The following is a 22,273-nucleotide window of genomic DNA, read 5'->3' on the forward strand; positions in this document are numbered from 1 at the left end:
TAAATAAATAAAAATCTTTAAAAGAAAAAAGGGGTGCCTGGGTGGCTCAGTTGGTTAAGCGACTGCCTTCGGCTCAGGTCATGATCCTGGAGTCCCACGACTGAGTCCCGCATCGGGCTCCCTGCTCAGCAGGGAGTCTGCTTCTGCCTCTGACCCTCCCCCCTCTCATGTGCTCTCTCTCTCTCTTTCTCTCTCTCTCTCTCTCAAATAAATAAATAAAATCTTAAATTTAAAAAAAGTAGCATTTATGGAGAGAGTGGCTTTTCCAGGGCTTCATTTCCTTCTCAAAACAGTTTGAGCCGCGTGGTACCAGTTAACATAAAGCAAGGGGCGCCTGGGTGGCTCAGATGGTTAAGCGTCTGCCTTCGGCTCAGGTCATGATCCCAGGGTCCTGGGATCGAGTCCCGCATCGGGCTCCCTGCTCCTTGGGAGCCTGCTTCTCCCTCTGCTTCTCTCTCTCTCTCTGTCTCTCATGAATAAATAAATAAATCTTTAAAAAAAAAAAAAAAAAACATAAAGCAAGAATAGCCATTGTTCTCTGCCCCCCTTTCTTTCTCTTGCTTGTTTTGGAAAGCACTGATAGCCTTTTGACTCTCTGTGTAGAATATGTGACAGATCCTACTGTGCTTCCATCTGTTCTATTTCAATATAACTGTAGGAATAGAGAAATATTCGAGGGCTCAAAAAACAATATGCTGGTAGGTTCCATTTCATTTGTAAATACAATGGGGAAAGGAAAACAAAGAAAAACTCTGCCTTATCTTTTAACTTCATGAATAAAGAAATGTTTAGTGTTATAATTTTACAATTGAAACAGGATTATACTGTGTGTTTTGAGGACTTGGCTCACAGAAGGGGCTGTGAAAGCAGGAAAGAAAATCGGAAAGGTGTTCCAACTCCCAACCTCAGAAGAAAGCTGGTCCTGGGTTGGAAACAGGACTCAGGTCATGAAGAGTTAAAGGACAAGTTGAAAGGAACTCTTCCCCCGGAATGAACAAACTAATAGAAAATGTTAAAGTTACTTTCTATACTGGAAACTGTCATTCCTCAGCTGGCTTTGGATGTTTCCAGATCTAAATTCTGTACAACAAATTCCTTCCTGATCTCTCTTTAAAGAAAATTATCTTGAAATAAGATCAGTCTGGGTCATCTGGTGGGATCTTCTTTTGTTAGAGAAAAAGAAAGAAAAATGCCATTCCAAGGTTAAAAAATTTAACTTTCATTTTACAACATGTTATGTTATAAAAGCAGGAGACCATGTTTATTTTTCAAGCGCAATACCGACATCTAGTGGACAAAATGCTTCAGTAATTTACCAAGTAGATAAATAAACATTTTCTATTTCTGTCATAAAGAAAAAAATATGCTTCCAAGAATTTGTCCCTCAGTACATGTCTTCTTAATATGTATAAATACATGTCAGTGGCCACTGATAGAGGAAGTTTCCCACACTTACTCTAAAATGTCTCTCTGTGATTTGTGTGAGTAGGGCCTTGGGCCCCATAGATATTAGGTAATACTCCTCATCCACAAAACTTGTCTTAGCATGAGAACAAGATCTGTTCCTAGTCACCTTTCTTCCCTCCATCAGAACTCTGAGGAGGTGTTCTGACGATAGCCACACTTAAGGGGAGGCTGTGATCATACCCCTTAAAGGTACTAGGAGATAATAGTGAAATGATATCTCTTAGAGACCAGGGTTGGAGTCCAGCATGGGAGATTATTAAAGTCAGATTTCTAGGTAAGATGTGTGCTTGCAGAAGAGGAGCTTCTTCATCCTATATTTTAATATACTAAGCTAGATCACATATAACTAAGTAGCCAACTAAATAAAGCCATTGATAAACTCTAAATTTCAGGTTTAATCTGGCTAAGAAGTCTTAAGAGAACTGCCCTGCCCTTGGCTAGAAGACATGATTGGTTCTAACGTATAAGAGGAGACCTGAGCCTGATGACTAAAGAAAGCTCCCACTTGTTCAGTGTCTACAGAAGCAAGGCATGATGCTAAGATTTTATATACATTAACTCATATCATGTCTCCTACACACAATCCTGGTGTAGGCATTGTTAAATCTATCTTTATAGGTAAGAAAAATGAGGCTCCAAACAAGTTACATAACTTAAGTAGCAGAGTCAGAGAGCAAATCTCAGTGATTTCAGTTCTAAAGTCCATTACCTCTTCAGGATATATATTGCCTCCTGCCATAAAACTGGAAGGAAAAGAAAATGGAAGCCATTCTTCTTCATTAGTGTCTAGGACACTGATAAAGTACTTTTACTATTATCCTAAAACGGAAAAATAACACATTTCCTCCCCTGTTTTGTACTATCAAATTTGATATACTGTATATTTTTACAACTTCAAGAGGAGAAACTTGCAATGATGCTGCTTCATTAGATCTTTAAAAATATCATAAAATTTGATTTATATTAGCAGAGAGGTGAGAGCATGGTTACTAAAACCAAATGCTTAAATATGAACCCTGGCTCACCTATTTATCTGCTGCACAAACTTGAACAAGATACTTAACTCCTCTGGGCATCAGTTTCCTCATTTGCAAATGAGATTATAGTATCGATTTCTGTCTATGAAATAAGAGACTGTTGTGAGGATTGAGTAGAGGGCTTAGAGCAGTGACTGGCACCAAACAAAGGCTCAGTATCATCCTTATTGTTGGAATGGTTTCTATTAATATGTTAAAAAGTGACAAGTTATTGAATTTCTTTATTTTTAAACACTTTATTGAGGTGTAATTCACATAACATAAAATTCACCCATTTTAACAGTACAATCAATGATTTTTAGTAAATGTACTGACCAGTGCAACAAACACAATTCAGTTCTAGGATATTTCCATCGCCCTTGTGTCCATTTATAGTGAATCCCCACTGCCATCCTCAGCCCTAAACAATCACAGATCTGCTTATTGTCTCTATAAATGTGCCTTTTCTAACCATTTCATGTAAATGGAATCATACAATATATAGTCTCTCTGTCGTATATATTAGTAGCTAGTTCCTTTTAATTGCTGAATAGTATTCCATTGTATGGATATGAACATTGTATTTACCCATTCACCAGCTGATCAACATTTGATTTGTTTCCACTTGTTGGCTATTCCGAATGACGCCACTATGAACATTCACATGCTAGTCTTTGTGCAGACAGATGCCTTCTGTTCTCTTTGGCAATCACTAGGAGTAGAATTATTGGATCATACAGGAAATCTGTTTAACTTTTTAAGTAACTGCCAAACTGTCTTCCAAAGGGGCTGCACCAGCTTATATTCCACCAGCAGTGTATGGATTCCCCTTTCCCCACATCCTCACTAACACTTGGTACGGGCTGTCTTTTTCATAGCCACTCTAGTTAGCATGTAGTAGAATCTTGTTGTGGTTTTAATTTACATTTCCCTAATGGTTCATGATGTTGAACACCTTTTCGTGAGTGTATAGTCATTTATATATATCCTTTAGTGAAATGTCTACTCTTCTATTCATTTTTTAGTTGAGTTGTTTGGCCTCTTTTTAATGATTGCTAGAGTCAATATGGGATGTTTTTCCATTTATTTAGATCTTTAATTTTTCTCTGCAACATTCTGTAGTTTTTAATGTACAAGACGTGCATTTCTTTTGTTAATTTTTCCTAAATATTTTTATTCTTTTTGGAGTCCTAGTATATGGCATCATTCACTTTGAGATGTTCATTGTTAATATGTAGAAATATATTTGATTTTTGTACATTGACCTTATATCCTATAACTATAATAGATTCATTATTAGTTCTAATAATGCTTTTTGTGGATTTGTTAAGGTTTTCTATGTATAAGGTTATATCATTTACAAATAAAGACAGTTTATTTCTTCACTTCCAATCCGACTGACATTTATTTATTTATTTATTCATTCATTCATTCATTCATTCATTTTGTTGCCTGACTGCAGTGACTAGAAGCTCCAGTTAAATTTTGAACGGAAGTGGTGAGAAAAGATGTCCTTGTCTTACTGGGGAACATAAGCAACCTTTCACCATTAGGTATGTTAGATGTAGGTTTTTTTGTAGACGCTTGTTATCAGATCAAGGAAGTTCCTTCCCTTTTTTTTAGTTAGTTGAGAGTTTGTTTTTGTTTTTGTTGGTTTTTAAAAATTCATAGTGGATTCTGGATTTTGCCAAATGCCCTTGCTATGTTTATTGAAATAATCACAATTTCCCCCTTTATTCTATTAGTACGATGTGTTACATCGATTGGCTTTTGGATGTTAAACCAACCTTACTTTCCTGGGATAAACTCAGTTGGCCATGGTGCTAGATTTGGTTTGCTAATATTTGGTTGTGAATTTTTTTGTCTACCTTCATGACAGATATTGGTCTGTACTTTACTTGTTATGTCTTTATCTGACTCTGGTATCAAGGTTATGCCAGACTCAGAATGAAAGGGAAATATCCCACCCCCTTCCGTTTTTTGGAAGAGTTTGTGAAGGATTGGTAGTAATTCTTCTTTAAATGTTTGATAGAGGGGGCGCCTGGGTGGCTCAGTTGGTTAAGCGACTGCCTTCGGCTCAGGTCATGATCCTGGAGTCCCGGGATCGAGTCCTGCATCGGGCTCCCTGCTCGGCGGGGAGTCTGCTTCTCCCTCTGACCCTCCTCCCTCTCATGCTCTCTATCTCTCATTGTCTCTGTCTCAAATAAATGAATAAAATCTTTAAAAAAAAAAACCACTCTTATAAAAAATAAAAATAAAAAAATAAATGTTTGATAGAGGGGCACCTAGCTAGCTCAGTCAGAAGAGCCTGTGACTCTTGATCTCAGGGTCATGAGTTCAAGTCCCACATCAGGTGGAGACTACTTAAAAAAAAAAACAACAACTTAAAAAAACATGTTTGATAGAATTTACCAGTGAAAGCATTTGGACAGGTTTTTCTTTGTGGGAAGTTGTGTTTTTTTGTTTTTGTTTCTATTTTTTGTTTTTGTTTTTATTAATTCAATTTCTTTACCCGTTACAGATCTATTCAGATTCTGTCACTTCTTTTAAAAAAATTTTTTTATTAAAAACAAATAAATAAATATTTTATTTTTTACTATTTATTTGAGGCGGGGGGGCATGTGCACAAGCAGGGGGGAGGGACAGATATAGAGGGAGAAGCAGACTCGCTGCTGAGCAGGGAGCTGGACTCAGGACCCTGAGATTACCACCTGAGCTGAAGGCAGACGCTTAACAAACTGAGCCACCCAGGCACCCCTTTCTGTCTCTTCTTGAGTCAGTTTTGGTAGTTGCATCTTTCTAGGAATTTGTACATATCACCTAGGTTATCTAATTTGTTGCCATAATGCTTTCCATCATATTTGTGTATGATCCTTTTATCCCTGTAGTGTGAGTGGTTATGTTCCATCTTTCATTACTGGTTTTAGTAATCTGTATCATCTCTATTTTTTCTTGGTCAGTCTAGCTAAAAGTTTGTAAATTTTATTGATTTTCTCAAAGAATCAAATTTTGGTTTTATTGACTGTCTCTTTATTGTTGTTGTTCGTTTTCTTTCTCATTTATTTCTTCTCTAGTCTTTACTATTTCCTTCCTTCTGCTTGGTTTGAGTTTGATTTACTCTTTTTTTTTTTTTTTAGTTTGATTAACTCTTATATTTCTAGATTTTTTAAGGAAGAAATTTGGGTTATTGATTTTGATATTGTTCTGGTTTTCTAATAAAGACATAGAAGTGTTTAAATTCTCCTGAGCTTTGGGTGCATCTCATAAATTTTGATGTGTTGTTTGCCTTTTAATTCAGTTCAAAATATATTCTAATGTCTCTAGTGATTTTTTTTTTACCTATGGGTTATTTAGAAACATTTAATTTTCAAATATTGTTGAATTTTCCAAATGTCCTTCCATTATTGATTTCAAATTTAATTTTGTTGGGCTCAGAGAACATACTTTGTATGTTTTCAATCCTTACAAATATACTGAGACTTATTTTATAGCCTTGTATATGGTAAAGAATGCTCCCCATATGCTTAAAAAGACTATATTTTACTTCAGTTTGGTGGAAATCTTTAGGTTTCACATAGGTCAATTTGGTTAACAGTGTTTAAGACTTCTATAACTTCTGATTTTCTGTATAGTTATTATTTTAGTTTTTGAGAGTAGTACATTAGAATCTCCAGTTATTATTGTTGAATTATATTTCTCCCCTCAATTCTCTCAGTTTTTGCTTCATATATTTGAAGGTCTATTCTTAGATGTATATATGTTTTTAATTGTTTATCTTCCTGATGGGCTGATCATGTTATCATTATAATGTCCCTTTTCTCCTATAGTAACAATTTGGTCTTTTTTTTTTTTAAGATTTTATTTATTTATTTGACAGAGAGAGACATAGTGAGAGAGGGAACACAGCAGGGGGAGTAGGAGAGGGAGAAGCAGCCTTCCCCGCGGAGCAGGGAGCCCAATGAGGGGCTCGATCCCAGGACGCTGGGATCATGACCTGAACCGAAGGCAGACGCTTAACAACTGAGCCACCCAGGCGCCCCACAATTTGTTTGGTCTTAAAGTCTATTTCATCTGATATTATAACTACTCTCTCTTATGGTTACTTTTTGTATCATTTTACTTTCAACCTATTTGTATCTATGAAAGTGTGTCTCTTATAGACAGAATATAGTTGGATCCTATTTACTTATATCTCTGCCTTTTAATTGGAGTGCTTAATCCATTTAGATTTAATATAATTACTTTTGTGGTTAGATTTATGCCTACCATTTTTCTATTTGTTTTCTTTTTTTAATTAACTAACTTTTTAAAATTTGTTTTCTTTATGTCTCATGGCATTGTTGTTCCTCTGTTCCAACTTTATTGTTTTATATGCATTAAACAAACATTCCTTGGTATACCATTTTAATTCCTTTGTTCACTTTTAAGCTATTTTTTGAGTTATCTTCTTACTGGTTCCTCTAGGAATTATGGTATGTACCTTTATCATAATTTACTTCAGGTTTATATTGACCAATTCTGGTAAATATAGCAAACTTGCTCTGATATACTTCCATTTTCTCCCTCCTCTTTGATAATCTCAAAGGTCCCATATATTTTAAGGAGATAGAAAGTAAAAAAATGAAAAGAAATGCTGTCTTCCAGGAAAGGGATACACATGCACAAAGGCATGAATCAAGAAACAGCCTGTTTAGTAGCATAAAATGCAATAGGGAAATGAGAGGTGAAGTAACAAGGGCCAGATCATGAAAGGCCTTGTATACCATACTAAATCAATGGGAAAAGAGATTGGTGGGGCACAATTTACCTTAAAGTATACAGAGACCTGGTCACATGTGCATTTCAGTTAGAGCACTCTAACAGAAATGTAGGGGGTCAATTTCAGAGAGGAACCATTGGACAAATCAGAGCTCTCTCAGGATCCTTCCAGTGTGTTTTTCTTGATTTCCCAATGTAGTTTCTGTGAATCCTTACATGAGGAGTCAGACCCTTACAGGAGTCAGACCCTTTAACCTATATACATTCTATCTTTAGCTTGTAAAGCTCCAAAGTGATAAACTCCAACTGCTGGGGATTCACTGTGTGTAAAGTTACGCAAGGCAATGTTCAATTATTCAGAAGTCATCTACTGACTTTGCATATAATTAGATAATGTGGTATCTCTGTCTCCTTCCTTCTTCCTGCCTTCATCTCATTTACTGGTTGATTAGCTCCTTCATATTATATATGAAGAAAAAGAAAAAGCCAGGGTGAGTATGCTTTCCTTGTTTATAGTTTGAGTGAAAAGTGGAGAAGTCAGAGTTTTAAACTAAAAGTTCAAATGAAATTTGTGGCTCTCAGTGTATTGTTACTAACCCTTACCCTAGCTTCTAGAGTAGATTATAATTTTTTTCTCTTTTCAATGCTCATTAGCTTTCTTGTCACCAGAACAGTCACTCTCAAAAAATACTAATAATTTTAATTAATAATGTGCTTAATTTCCAATTAATAAGGCATAAATTTACTTATGTTTTAACAGGCTTATTTCATATGAAACTATTTGAAGATCCTCAAAACCCCCACCTGAGGGGCAATTTTGAATAAAATTTAAACAGGCAGGAAATAGTAAGTAATTGATAGTAACACTACCCAAAAGTGCCAATTGAACTGATATATCTTGAAGGTAAATATCCAAGATATTCTCTCTCTGTTTTTTGTTTGTTTGTTTAAGTAGGCTCCATGCCCAATGTGGGGCTTGAACTCATGACCCTGAAATCAAGTATTGCAGGATCTACCGACTGAGCCAGCCAGGCATCCTCAAGATATTCTCTCTCTGAAAGAATGATTTTGACAGTCTACCCATCAAACTTGAAAATGACATGCAACTAGAAAGGATGCTAATATACATCTCCAGGGTTGGCAGTCTAGGGATCCAAACAGATTAAGAAGGCTAAAATAATAAGGCAAAATAAGAGAACTAAAATTTAACACATATGAACACTTTGCCAGTTATGAATGAGTTTGACTATATATAATAGAAAGTCTAAATTTATAATAGTTTAACCAAATGTGCAATATTCATAAGAAGGAAGTATGATAGTACCCCAAACTCTTCAGACAATGCCTGGATGGTGGTGTTCCCACTGTAGGATTCTCAAACTGAGCTGTGCTCCCAGAAGGTCAGTAGAATGGTGGGAGGACTCAAATCCATGTCTGTGGAAAATACTTGAAGAGAGTAAGGTGTTTATTCTGGAGAACAAAAACAAAAAAGATGTTTAAAGTACCATCTTAGGAAAGGAGAATCAGATTTTCTCTGTACTACTCCAGATGGCAAAAATAAGACCAATTGGTAGACATGGCAGAGAGGCAGATTTCAGTTCAAATTGAGTTTTTAACACTAGAACACCCCATAAATAAAATACGCTATTCAAGGAGATAACAAATTTCTAGTAATAACAAAAATAATGGCAATAACCTCCTGAGGGTTTACAATGTCCCAGGCACTACTGTGCTTCACAAGAATTAACTTATTTTATCCTTAGAATTATTCTAGAAGAAACTATTATTATCCTTGTTTCACAGATAAGGAACTCAATTTATTTGCCCAATGCCAGACAGCTAGAAAGTGGAAAATGTGAATCCACGGAGTCTGACTCCAAAGCTAGAATTCTGACTACTCTGTGTTCAAGCAGAAGCTTGTTGACTAACGGTAGGGGTGATGTAGGGTGAAGGGTGTCATATGTGGATCAGAGCTTGGCTTGGAGGAGGTAACTTACATGAGACTAATAACTACATTTATTGAACATTTGTCTGGCACTGGACTAAAAATTTCAAAAACATTAAAAGAGATAATCCAGCAAAGCTTGCAGCACAGTGGTCAGTACATCATAAATACTCAATTACTATTGTCTGTTATGACCACTTTTAATCCTCTTATATTAGCTGAGTATTATTGTATCTACTTCGCCAACAAAGAAAGTGATGACTTGAGAGAGGAAGTAAATTATCCAGCATCAGAGAGCAGTAATGGCTAAAGCCAGCATATGAATCACCTGCATGAAATTACAGCCCTACCCTTTCCCCTAAGCCATGTTTCACCAGAGTACCCACCCTTGCAACCTGGAAGTTTGCTCCTGGTTCTGTGAAACCAGTAAGCAGATAGTAAGTTTAACAACAACAGCAACAACAAAACCTATGCAAACCTATATAAATCTTACAAATTAATAGACCATTAGCTATCTGAAATTAAACCTTAAATAGTGTAACAAGTATACACCGGAAGTGCAATAAAACAAGATTGGTTATTTTTTTTTTTTAATTTTCAAACCCACTTAATTACCAGCTAAAGATAATTTTCCTGGCTCTTCTCTCTACATATTCCACCCAGAAATTCCCATATGCGAATAAATGAAGAGAAGCTGCAAGTTAGAATAGTGATCATGAGTTGAAGCCAAATGGCCCTTAAGGATAAGAGCTGAATATAAGTGTAAGGGGCTAGGGTCTAAAAGCCCTTGAAGAAACAGGAGTTGAGACTGCCACCACAGACAGACTATGCAGAGAGGACTGTAAATGATGTCACTGCATAAAGCTGGCAGCGGGACAAACTGCTCTGCCTTCGAAACAGGGAGAAGAAAAACTCTACCCACTGGTGTGTGTGGACACACACACACGGACACACACTAACAGGGTGGGCCATGCATAGAAAAGGAGCCACCAAGAGAAATTGGAACCCAGAGCCTCTGCAGGGAGTGGTTGTGGTACAAATTCATGTTGTCTTCAAGGTGACAAATTAAAAATCCCCAAATTAAAAAATGTACATAGAACCAGTAAAATCCATAGGGCCCTAGCAGAACCAAATCAGAAATGACCTGATAAGGATATCTTCATAATTCAGAACACATAAAATTTACACAATAAGTAACTCTGAGGATGAATTCACTGTCAAAAATTAGAAAGAAAACAATATCTATGAGAAAGAATCACCAGCCAGATACCAAGATGACCAGGCAAAATGAAAGTCTAGTTATTATCTTTTCAAAGGAAATAATTAAAAGTCTAAGGGGGCAAAATACATTATGAAAAAGAATAGAGAAGAAACAAGAGATATGATAAAAAAAATCCAGAAGGTGGTACACAGGAAAAAAATCTACAAAAGAGAACTTGAGAAATATGAAAAATAGAATGAGAAGCTCCAATATGTGTCTAGTAAAAACTTCAGGAGGAGAAAGTGGAGAATAGGAGAGAAGCAAAATTCAGAAAGATGATGTGGCGAAATTTCTTAGACATGAATCCTAAGACTGGAAAATTCCAACGAATCTTAATTAGGATAAATACATGCAGACCAACACTAAGTCACACAGAAGTTAAACTGTAGAAATCAAAGATAATGAGAAAATCTTAAAAAACTCTTGAGGATGAGAGGTCGGGAGGGCAGGAGTATGGAAACAGATTACTGAAAAAATAATAAAAATCAGACTGACGTGGACTTCTCATCAGTAGGCTTTTTATTAGCAATTACAGGATCCAGGAAGGAAAAAAAAGAAGAAGAAGTGTTAAGGAGAACAAAGCTCACCAAAGTTAGGTATGTATCTTCTCAGTAGCTACAACCCTGAGACGTCAGAATTAGGGATGGCTATGAAATAGTTCCTGCTCTGTAACCTATCTCTAGGCAGGAGAGTCTGAAGAGGGCACAGTGAGAATGAAGTTTCCATGGAGAGGAAAATGAGTGGCAAAATAAAGTCATTATATCCCTGTGTTACTCTTTGTAATATTGTGGCAATTCTTTATGCACAAGGCAAGACCCCTCTACAAAGTGTTAAATCATGTTCAATAGAATGCAGGATCCCCGTACTGACCTTCCATTTATCAAAACACCTCTGATACCACTCTCTCCCATCACCCGTTGATTAGAAACTTTACTGTATACCCTGGAACACTTCCTCTGCAACATCTCCTTTAGTTTTCCACAAAAATTCGCCATGAAATAGAACACCCATACTGGTTTTTCTGATGATAAAAGCAAAAGACACTCATTGTGGGGGAGAAAAGGGTGAAAGAAATCAGAAATGTACAGAGGGGTCAACTTGGAACACATCACAAACTCAAATATACAAAAATACAGCATACTTGTTTTCTGTAACTTCTACTTGATCTCTCATTCTGCAGATAGAGGATGGAAGTCAGGTAGAAATGCAAAACTGCCAAGTAAAGCCACCTCAGTTTCTTCTTGTTTCAACACCTCAGTTCAGATAAGTGTACTTGGGCAGTCCTCTGGAATCCATTTCTGACCCTCCAGATGTTGATTCTCTCAAAGGGTTTTCACCTCTATGTTCACTTATCCATGCTCAATCTTACTGTCTTTTTTTAAAAATTTTTAATATTCACCATACATTACATCGTTAGTTTTTGATGTAGTATTCCATGATTCATTGTTTGTGCATAACACCCAGTGCTCCACGCAGTACGTGCCCTCTTTAATACCCATCACCAGGCTAACCCATCCCCCCACCCCCCTCCCCTCTAGAACCCTCAGTTTGTTTTTCAGAGTCCGTAGTCTCTCATGGTTATCTCCCCCTCCAATTTCCCCCCCTTCATTCTTCCCCTCCTGCTATCTTCTTCTTCTTCTTTTTTTCTTAAGATATATTGTATTATTTGTTTCAGAGGTACAGATCCGTGATTCATCAGTCTTACACAATTCACAGCGCTCACCATAGCACACACCCTCCCCAATGTCTATCACCCAGCCACCCCATCCCTCCCACCCCCCCGCCACTCCAGCAACCCTCAGCTTGTTTCCTGAGATTAATAATTCCTCTTATCAGTGAGATCATATGATACATGTCTTTCTCTGTCAATCTTACTGTCTTTGGTGAGGGTCCTACTCCTGACAAATCAAGGACATTGGGGGACTAAGGATATTTTCACACATGCAAAGACTTAAAAAAACAAAGTGAAACAAAACTCCTTTGCATCTTCTCATAGGAAGTTACTAGAGAATGTGCTTCTCTAAAACAAAAGTATAACCAAAAATGAAAATGACTTACAGCACAGGAAACAGGTCTACAATAGGCAAGCGGTGAAAGGCGTCACCAGGATGATAGTGAACGGAGACTCCAGGATGACAGTTGTCCCCAGACCTAACAGCAAACCAGTTCAGATTGGAGTAGATCACAGGTGCCATGCCAGACTTTTTTGGAAGATAAAGCCAAATATTTGATGCATTGGAACCTCTTGAGATTCAGACCATTGTCAACGAGTTTGGGGCTGAATTAGTGATAAGTAAATAGAAACTAAGAGTGCCTGGGTGGCTCAGTTGGTTAAGCGACTGCCTTCAGCTCAGGTCATGATCCTGGAGTCCCTGGATGTGGATCGAGTCCCACATCGGGCTCCCTGCTCAGCAGGGAATCTGCTTCTCCCTCTGACCCTCCCCCCCTCTCATGTGCTCTCTCTCTCTCATTCTCTCTCTCTCAAGTAAATAAATAAAATCTTTAAAAAAAAATAAAATAGGGGTGACTGGGTGGGCTCAGTTGGTTAAACGACTGCCTTCGGCTCAGGTCATGATCCTGGAGTCCCGGGATCGAGTCCCGCATCAGGCTCCCTGCTCAGCAGAGAGTCTGCTTCCCCCTCTGATCCTCTTCCCTCTCATGCTCTCTATCTCTCATTCTCTCTCTCTCTCAAATAAATAAATAAAATCTTTAAAAAAATAAAAAAATAAAGTGGGGTATCTTTTCCCAACTTCTCAGTATTTCCAAAACAATAACAAAAACATTCAAAGAAGAGAGAATGGTGGGACTATCAACATAGAGGGTTTGTGTTCCTTAAGAATACACATCACTAGGGGCGCCTGGGTGGCTCAGTCGTTAAGCGTCTGCCTTTGGCTCAGGTCCTGATCCCAGGGTCCTGGGATCGAGCCCCACACTGGGCTCCCTGCTCAGCGGGGAGCCTGCTTCTCCCTCTCCCACTCCCCCTGCTTGTGTTCCCTCTCTCACTGTCTCTTTGTCAAATAAATAAATAAAATAAAATCTTAAAAAAAAAAAGAATACGCATCACCATTTCAGACTTAACACTAAGAGCTCCTGTTTTTCTTACACTTAAAGAATAGCAACCTGCCACTGAATTTAGCAGATACACGTACACATGCACATGCATGCTGATACACTTATACATATGCATGTTGGTAGTATGAATAACTTTAAATTTTGATATAATTACAAATTTACAAAACACTTGCAAGAATAGCATAAGGAACTCCCATATACCCAGCGGACTCACAAACTGTTTAAATTTTGCACCACTTATCATTCTCTCTCTGACACATATTTAATTCATTGTTTCTACATATACATGCATGCATATATATATGTATACATTTTCTTTCTGAACCATTTAAAATTAAGTTGTTACCAGATTAGAAGTCAACTGTGCCCTTTACCCCTAAACACTTTTGTGTGTATTTTCTTTTTGAAAGGTTTATTTATTTAACTTACAGACAGAGAATGAGCATGAGTGGGGGGAGGGGCAATGGGAGAGGGAGACAAAATCCTCAAACAGACTCCCCAGCAAGCCCAGAGCCCAATGCAGGGCTCGATCCCAGGACCCTGAGATCAGGACCTGAGCCCAAACTGAGTCTGCCACTCAACGGACTGAGCCACCCAGGGGCCCCTTTTGTGTGTATTTTCCAAGAACAAGGACATTCTCTTACATAACCAGTACATGACCTACATCAGAAAGTTTAACATGGGGGCCCCTGGGTCATTTGGGCCTCCGACTCTTAATTTCAGCTCAGGTCATGATCTCAGGGTTGTGGTCGTGGAATCAAGCCCTGGGCCAGCTCTGCACTGAGTGTAGAGTCTGCCTGAGACTCTCTCTCTCCCTCTCTCTCTGCCCCTTCTCCTGCTCTCCCTCTCTCTCTCAGTTAAATAAACTAATCTTAAAAAAAAAAAGTTTAACATTGATATTATACTATTATCTAATCTGAGGTCCATATTGTCCAAATTAATGTTCTTCATGGCTATTTCTTTTTCCTTGTCCACAGTCTAACCCAGGATACCATGCTGTATTTAGTTGTGATGATTCATTGGTCTCTTTTAATCTAGAACAGTTCCTCAGTGTTGAGAATATAGACCAGATATTTTGTAGAATGTCATTCAACCTGAATGTCTGCTGTTTCATCATAATGAAATTCAGGTTATGCATTTTTGGCAAGAATGACACAGAAGTGATGTTATATCCTTCGGAGAGCATCATATCAATTAACACATGATGTCAGACTGTCCCAATATCGCTAATGCTAACTTTACTCACTAAGTGAAAGTAGTGGCCAAGACATTACCTCATTGTGAAGTTAATATTTTTCTCTATGCAAATATTAAGTAATTTTTGGGAAAGTACTTGGATACTACGTGAACATACCGTCTTATTTTCAACTACCGGTTCAAATGTCCACTACTAATGTCCCACTTAACATTTCTTCTACACTTTTAGTTACCATTCTATTGTAAATGAAAGCTTCCCTTTTTCTTAATTAATTAATTAGTTAATTCCTTCATATCAGCATGGACTCTTGGAAGCTTATTTTATTCAATAGATTATACTCCATTTCTATCATCTACTTGCATGCTCAAATTGTAAATGTAAAAAGCTAAATTTAGGTAGTGAGAAAAACTTCAGGTTAGATCCTTTGTACCTTTGACACATTCTAATCAATCTCTGAGCACTTCTCTAATCTCTGGCACAAGATACTGCTATGCTCATTTTGCTCTTTCCCTATTTTAAGAGAAAAATAAAGGAACCAATTCTGGGTGCTAGATTTGCTTACTGCTATTGATGTGTCATTGTTTCTAGGCCCTTTCAACAGACAAAGCTAGAAAAAATATGTATATATATTTATGTTTATGTACATATATATGCTCCCTCCCCTTTGCCATATTTGTAATTTCCTTCTTCAACAGTGAAAAAACTGGTTCCATTATCCTCAAAATATTTATTTGCATAAAGATGCACTTTTAGGATTGTTAACCCACACTACTCTGAAAAGCAAACCTAGCAAGCAAAGATGATTTTTTACCTAATTATTTTTTTGTTTTTTAGGTAAAATTTGCATACAGTGAAATACATGAATCTTGAGTATTATTTGACAACTGTATAAAACCAATTTAACCCACCCCTAAGAGTATTTCCATCATCCTAAAAATTTCTCTCAGGTTCTTTCCAGTGAATCCCTATCCCAATACCATCCAAGAGCAACTTCTGTACTTATTTTTTTACCATAGATTAGTTTTGCCTGTTCTAGAACCACGTGTAAATGAATCATACATTATGTACTATTTTGGGTCTGGCTTCTTTCACTCAGTGTAATATTTTTGAGATTACAGGCAAGTGGAGACAAATGCTTTCTGCTTCTGTTAGAATGATCATGTGGTTTTTATTCTTTATTCTGTTAGAATGGTGAATTACACTGAGGAACTTTTAAATGTCAATCCAACCTTACATCCTTGAGATAAGGACTATTTGATCACATTGTATTGTCCTTTCTATACACTGCTGAATTTGATTTGCTAACATTTTATAAAGGTTTTTTTTCCTTGTATGTTTATAAAAAATATTGGTGGGTAATTTTTCCTTTCTTCCTTCCTTACATTCTTCCCTCCTTTCCTTCTTTGTTCTTTTTCCTTTTTATTTTATTTTTTTAAAGATTTATTTATTTTTTAGAGAGAGGGAACGGGGGGAGGGGCAGAGGAAGAAGGAGAGAGAGAATCTCAAGTAGACTCCCCGCTGAGTATTGAACCCCACACAGGGGGGCTCAATTCCATAACCCTGAGATCACAATCCCAGCCGAAACCAAGAGTCGGGCACTCAACTGACTGAGCCACCCAGGTGCCCCTTCCTTTTTATTTTTGGTGCTGTCTTTTGCAGGTTTGGTACTAGGGTACTGCTGGCTCTTAAAAAAGAGTTGGGAAGTATTCCCTCTTATCTGATTTTTTGTAAGAATTCATCTAAGATTGGGTTATTTCTTCCTTAATGTATGTTGGTAGATTTCATCAACGAGACCATTGTGTCTGCAGTTTTCTTTGATAATTTTAAATAACAAATTAAATTTCTTTAACAGATACAGGACCACTCTGTTTCCTTTCATATTGGACTAGTTTTGGTAAGTTGTGTTGTATTTACAGGGAATTTCCTCTAAATTATCAAATTTTAAAAATGATAAAAGTTGTTTATAATATCCCTTTGTTATCCTATCAATGTCTATAGCATCTATACTGATAACTCCCCTGTCATTCTTGATATTGTTAAACCTGTGTTCTCTCTCTTATTTCTTGATCCATCTACCTAGGTGCTATTGGTTTTGTTTGTCTTTTCTAAGTGTTATGTATTTAAGCAATCTCTACACACAACATGGGGCTCGAACTCATGACCCAGACATCAATAGTCACATGCTCCTCTAACTGAGCCAGCCAGGCAACCCTGCTGATCTTTTCAAATAACCAACTTTTGACATTGTTTTATATATATATATATATATATATATATATATATATATATATATATATATATATATATATAATTTTATTTAAGATTTATTTAAGATTTTATTTATTTATTTGACAGAGAGAACACAAGCAGGGGGAGTGGGAGAGGGAGAAGCAGGCTTCCCGCGGAGCAGTGAGCCCGATGTGGGGCTCAATCCCAGGACCCTGGGATTATGACCTGAGCCAAAGGCAGACGCTTAACGACTGAGCAACCCAGGTGCCCTGACATTGTTATATTTTTTATTATTGGTCTTTTTTTTTTCACTTATATCTGCTCTTCTCTTTATTATTTCCTTTCTTCTACTTAATTTTTATTAACTTTACTCTTGCTTTCCTTCAGCTTTTCTTGATTCAATATTGGGTTGTTATTTTATTTTATTTATTTACTTACTTACTTATAAGATTTTATTTATTTATTCATGAGAGACAGAGAGAGAGACACAGAGGTAGAGGGAGAAGCAGGCTCTCCATGTTGCAGGGAGCCCAAAGCGGGGCTGGATCCCAGGACCCTGGGATCACGACCTGAGCCAAAGGCAGATGCTTAACCAATTGAGCCATGGAGGCACCATTTGGGTCATTGTTTTAGAACATTCTTCTTTTCTAATATGAATATTTAAAGCTATAAAATTCTCTCTAAACACTGCTTTAGCTCTCCCTACAATTTTTCATGTGTTATGCTTTCAATATCATTTAGTTCAAACTATTTTCCAATTTCCCTTATAATGTCTTCTTGGACCCAAGAGTTACTTATAAGTTTGTTGTTTAACTTCCAAATATTTAAGAATTTTCCAGATAGTTTTATAATGATTTCTAATCTAATTCTGTTATGGGTAACCAGCCTATGCTGAATATCATTTCAGCACTTCAAAATTTATTGAAACTTGTTTTTTGGCCCAGTACATGGTTTAACTTGAAAATACGTGTATGCCACCATTTTTGCGTGTTGTGTTCTATAAATGTCAATTACTGCAATTTGGTTGATTGATAATGTTGTTCAAGTCATTTATATTACCAATGTTCTCTCCACTTGTCCTATAAATTATTGAGAAAGACATGCTTAATTGCAAACTGTAATTGTACATTTATCTGTTTCTATTTTCTGTGATGTCAGCTTTTCCTTTTTTTTTTTCCAGCTTTTCCTTCAAGTTTTTTTTTTTTTTTTTTTCTAGAGAGGGAGAGATGTGGGGGAGAGACAAAGGGCCAGAGAGAGAGAATCTTAAGCAGGTCCCATGCCCAGCCACAGAGCCCCATACAGGGCTCAATCTCACAACCCTGAGATCATGACCTCAGCCAAAATCAAGAGCCAGATGCTTAAATGGCTGAACCACTCAGGTGCCCCTCCTTCAAGTATGTTAAAGCTTTGTTATCAGGTGTATACACATTTAGTATTATTTATGTTTTTTTGAGGAATTGACTCATCTATCATTATGAAATGTCTCTGGTAATATTCCTCATCTTGAAGTCTACTTTATATTAATGGTTAATCCAGCTTTTTAACAATTCACATTTTCATGGTGTAATTTTTTCCATTAAAAAAAAATTTAACCGGGGCGCCTGGGTGGCTCAGATGGTTAAGTGTCTGCCTTCGGCTCAGGTCATGATCCCAGGGTCCTGGGATCGAGTCCCACATCGGGCTCCTTGCTCAGCAGGGAGTCTGCTTCTCCCTCTCCCTCTGCCTTTCACCCTGCTTGTTCTCTCTGTCTCTCTCGCAAATGAATAAATAAAATCTTTAAAAAAATTTAAAAAAATTAAAAAAAAAATTTAACCTAGGGGCACTTGGGTTGCTCAGTCAGTTAAGCATCCAACTATTGATCTCAGCTCAGGTCTTGATCTCAGGGTCATGAGTTCAAGCCACGTGCTGAGCTCCACTCTGGGCATGAAGCCTACTTAAAAAAAAAAAATTAGCCTCTGCATTTCATTTTTTTTTTTATTTTTAAGATTTTATTTATTTATTTGACAGAGAGAGACACAGCGAGAGAGGGAACACAAGCAGGGGGAGTGGGAGAGGGAGAAGCAGGCTTCCCGCTGAGCAGAGAGCCCAACGCAGGGCTCGATCCCAGGACCCTGGGATCAATACCTGAGCCAAAGGCAGACGCTTAACTGACTGAGCCACCCAGGTGCCCCTGCATTTCATTTTAAGCGAGTTTCTAATAGATAGCATGCAGTGGGTCTAAACAATCTTTGCCTTTTAATTGGCATGTTTAGTCCACTTATATTTAATGGAATAACTGATATGGTTGGGCTTAAGTCTATCATTTTGATATTTCTTTTCTATTTGTCTAATCTCTTCTTTGTTCTTTTATTTCTTCTGTTCCTATCTTCTTTCGGGTTACTTATAACATTCCATTTTATTTTTTCTATTGGATTATTAGCTACACCTGTTCTATTTTTAGTGGATGCTCTGAGTTTGGCATTTTTAATTTATCCCAATCTACCTTCAAATAATATTATACCCCTTCACATATAATGTAATAACCTTACAAAGGTACACTTCCACTTCTCCTTTCCTGTCTTTATACATTATTGTTTTACTTTTTACTTCTACATATACTATAAACTCTACATTTTTATTTTTGTCTTTTATTTAAATAATAAATTGGTTTTAAAAGTTAAATAAAATGAGGGGCGCCTGCGTGGCTCAGTCAGTTAAATGTCTGCCTTCCGCTCAGGTCATGATCCCAGGGTCCTGGGATCAAGCCCGACATTGGGCTCTCTCTTCAGCAGGGAATCTGCTTCTCCCTCTCCCTCTGCCTGCTGCTCTGCCTGCTCTCTCTCTCTCTGTCAAATAAATAAATAAAATCTTTAAAAAATAAAATGAGAAAAAGTCTTTTATATATACCTACAAATTTACCTTTTCTGGCACTCTTCATCCTTTTGTGAAGATCCACACTATCTTATATTCCTTCAAGTGTGCTGGTGATGTATTCTCTCAGCCTCTGTCTGAAAATGTCTTTATTATGCCTTCAAATTTTGAAAAATATTTTTGCCAAATATGGAGGCTACATGGTACTCTGGAAACTGTTGAGTATTGGATAAATTAACTGGACTCAAATTCTGAACTCTGTCTCCTCTATGGTCAGCAGCAACAGTAATCTCTGCTTCGATCTCCTTTTAGCCTGTTTCTTTTAGCCATGCTGCTTACAGTCTCCCTCATGAATGTGCAGAACGGAAGTCAAAGATTTGGGCTGAATCTATATGCAGAATTCACTACTCTTCCTATGCGGTTACCTCCTTTCCAGGGTTTTCCCCTTCACTTTCCAGTCATTTTGACATTGTCAAAGACTAGCTTTTTGCTTGAATTCTAGTTGTTCCACTCTGCATGGACTGGGGAGCACTCTTAGGAGAAAAGCCATAAAAATTGCAGATATATCCCAGTGACTTTCCCTTCTTTCAAGGGTCAACTTCTCTCTAGTTTCTGGCAGCTTTGGTTACTCACTCTCCAGTGCCTTCAAGTAAGTATTAATATACTTTATCTAAGGTTGAAAATTGTAATCTGTGGGAGCATTGGTCCAATGTGAACTACTCTGCCATTACTAAAACAGTAATATGATTAATTAAAAATTATAATTACTTTTAGGGGTGGCTGGGTGGCTCACTCGGTTAAGTGTCTGCCTTTGGCTCAGGTCATGATCTCAGGGTCCTGGGATCGAGCCCCGCATCGGGCTCTCTGCTTAGCAGTGAGTCGTCTTCTCCATCTCCTTCTGTGATCTCTCTTGCTTTTGGTCTCTCAAATAAATAAATAAGATCTTTTTAAAAAATTATAATTATTTTCTTTGAGTCTTTCAAATTTGACGTTGTGACTACTGTAGGTTGAAGATATTAACCAGACATGTCTCTGTTAGTAATAATTTACTTTCTGGGAATGTAATAGGAAATATAGTTTCTCATGATTCTTATTCTGAATTACAAGACTGTCCTCTGTTCTGACAAAGTACTCTGTCAAAGCAGTCAAGTGCAAATTCTTTCAGCTGTGAGTCATCCTTTCTTTCAAAAGCCTCATGATGTATCTTACTTATTTTCTCCATTTGTTAGATAAAGAAGAATTTTCCACTCCCTTCTAGAAAAGCTCAATTTTATTAGTTTTATATGTTGGGCTATTGTATATGATTTTGTTTAAAGGGTGCTACCGTTGAAAAAAGTATTAGATAATCTCTAATAGTGTCTGAAATTCAATAACCAAATATATTTTAGTTTCTTCAACTATAGAATATTGGTATATGTGTGTAAAAATAATCTTTTACATTGAAATTCCTATTCCTAGGTGATCTCCTTCAAAATGCTGCCTACTTAATAGGAGGTAGAATCATTTATCAACAAAATACTCCTCTGATTCCTTTCTATTTGAGCTCATCCAAGGATCCATAATGCAAAACTCTCTTTATTACTAATTATTTTGCCATCAATATTGCTAGTCTGTACTATATGACATTTTCATAATAGTCATCAAACTAAAAGACAAAGAAAAGATTTTGAGAAATTCTAAGAAATGTGTACTGTTCACAGCAAATGTTACTTATACTTGCGGTACCTGGGTGGCTCAGTCGTTAAGCCTCTGCCTTCGGCTCAGGTCATGATCCCATGGTCCTGGGATTGAGCCCCGCATCGGGCTCCCTGCTCGGCAGGGAGTCTGCTTCTCCCTTTCCCACTCCCCCTGCTTGTGTTCCCTCTCTTGCTGTCTCTCTCTGTGTCAAATAAATAAATAAATAAATAAATAAATAAATAAATAAATAAAATGTTACTTATACTTAAGTTTAAAGGCATGTGTACAGCTGTAGGTTGAACGAAGACCTTCATAATAGTTTAGAGCTGTAACCATGCTAACCTCCTACAATCAGACACATTTACAAAAGACTGTCATTGCCTAAGGGTTTATGCAATCATTTTTCTGATTTGTTGTAAGTTTCAGAGTTGTTAACATCTGGACATTCCTGTTTATCAGAAAGGTGGAAAATTTTTATTTTAATTGTTGTATGAAACTCATTAATCATGTGCTATCATCTTAATCAAGAGAAATAAATATTGTAATAAACATTCATGTAAAGCCTCCAGTGAACTAAGATGCTATTTGAATGAAAAACAATACACTGATATAGGTCAGAATGTTCTCTACTCCTTGGTATGCTTACTGATTTACTGAATACATTCTGAAGGCTTTTAATGATTAAGGAAAAGTACTAGGTGTTCTTTTTAGTGTGCTGAGAGCAAAAGGTCTAATCTTTAGCCCATACACAAAAACTGGCATCCGATCACAAATACCGGTAGAGATTCCCCCTCCTACTT

The sequence above is a fragment of the Zalophus californianus genome, chromosome 6, assembly GCF_009762305.2.
Source record: "Zalophus californianus isolate mZalCal1 chromosome 6, mZalCal1.pri.v2, whole genome shotgun sequence".
Taxonomy (NCBI): domain Eukaryota; kingdom Metazoa; phylum Chordata; class Mammalia; order Carnivora; family Otariidae; genus Zalophus; species Zalophus californianus.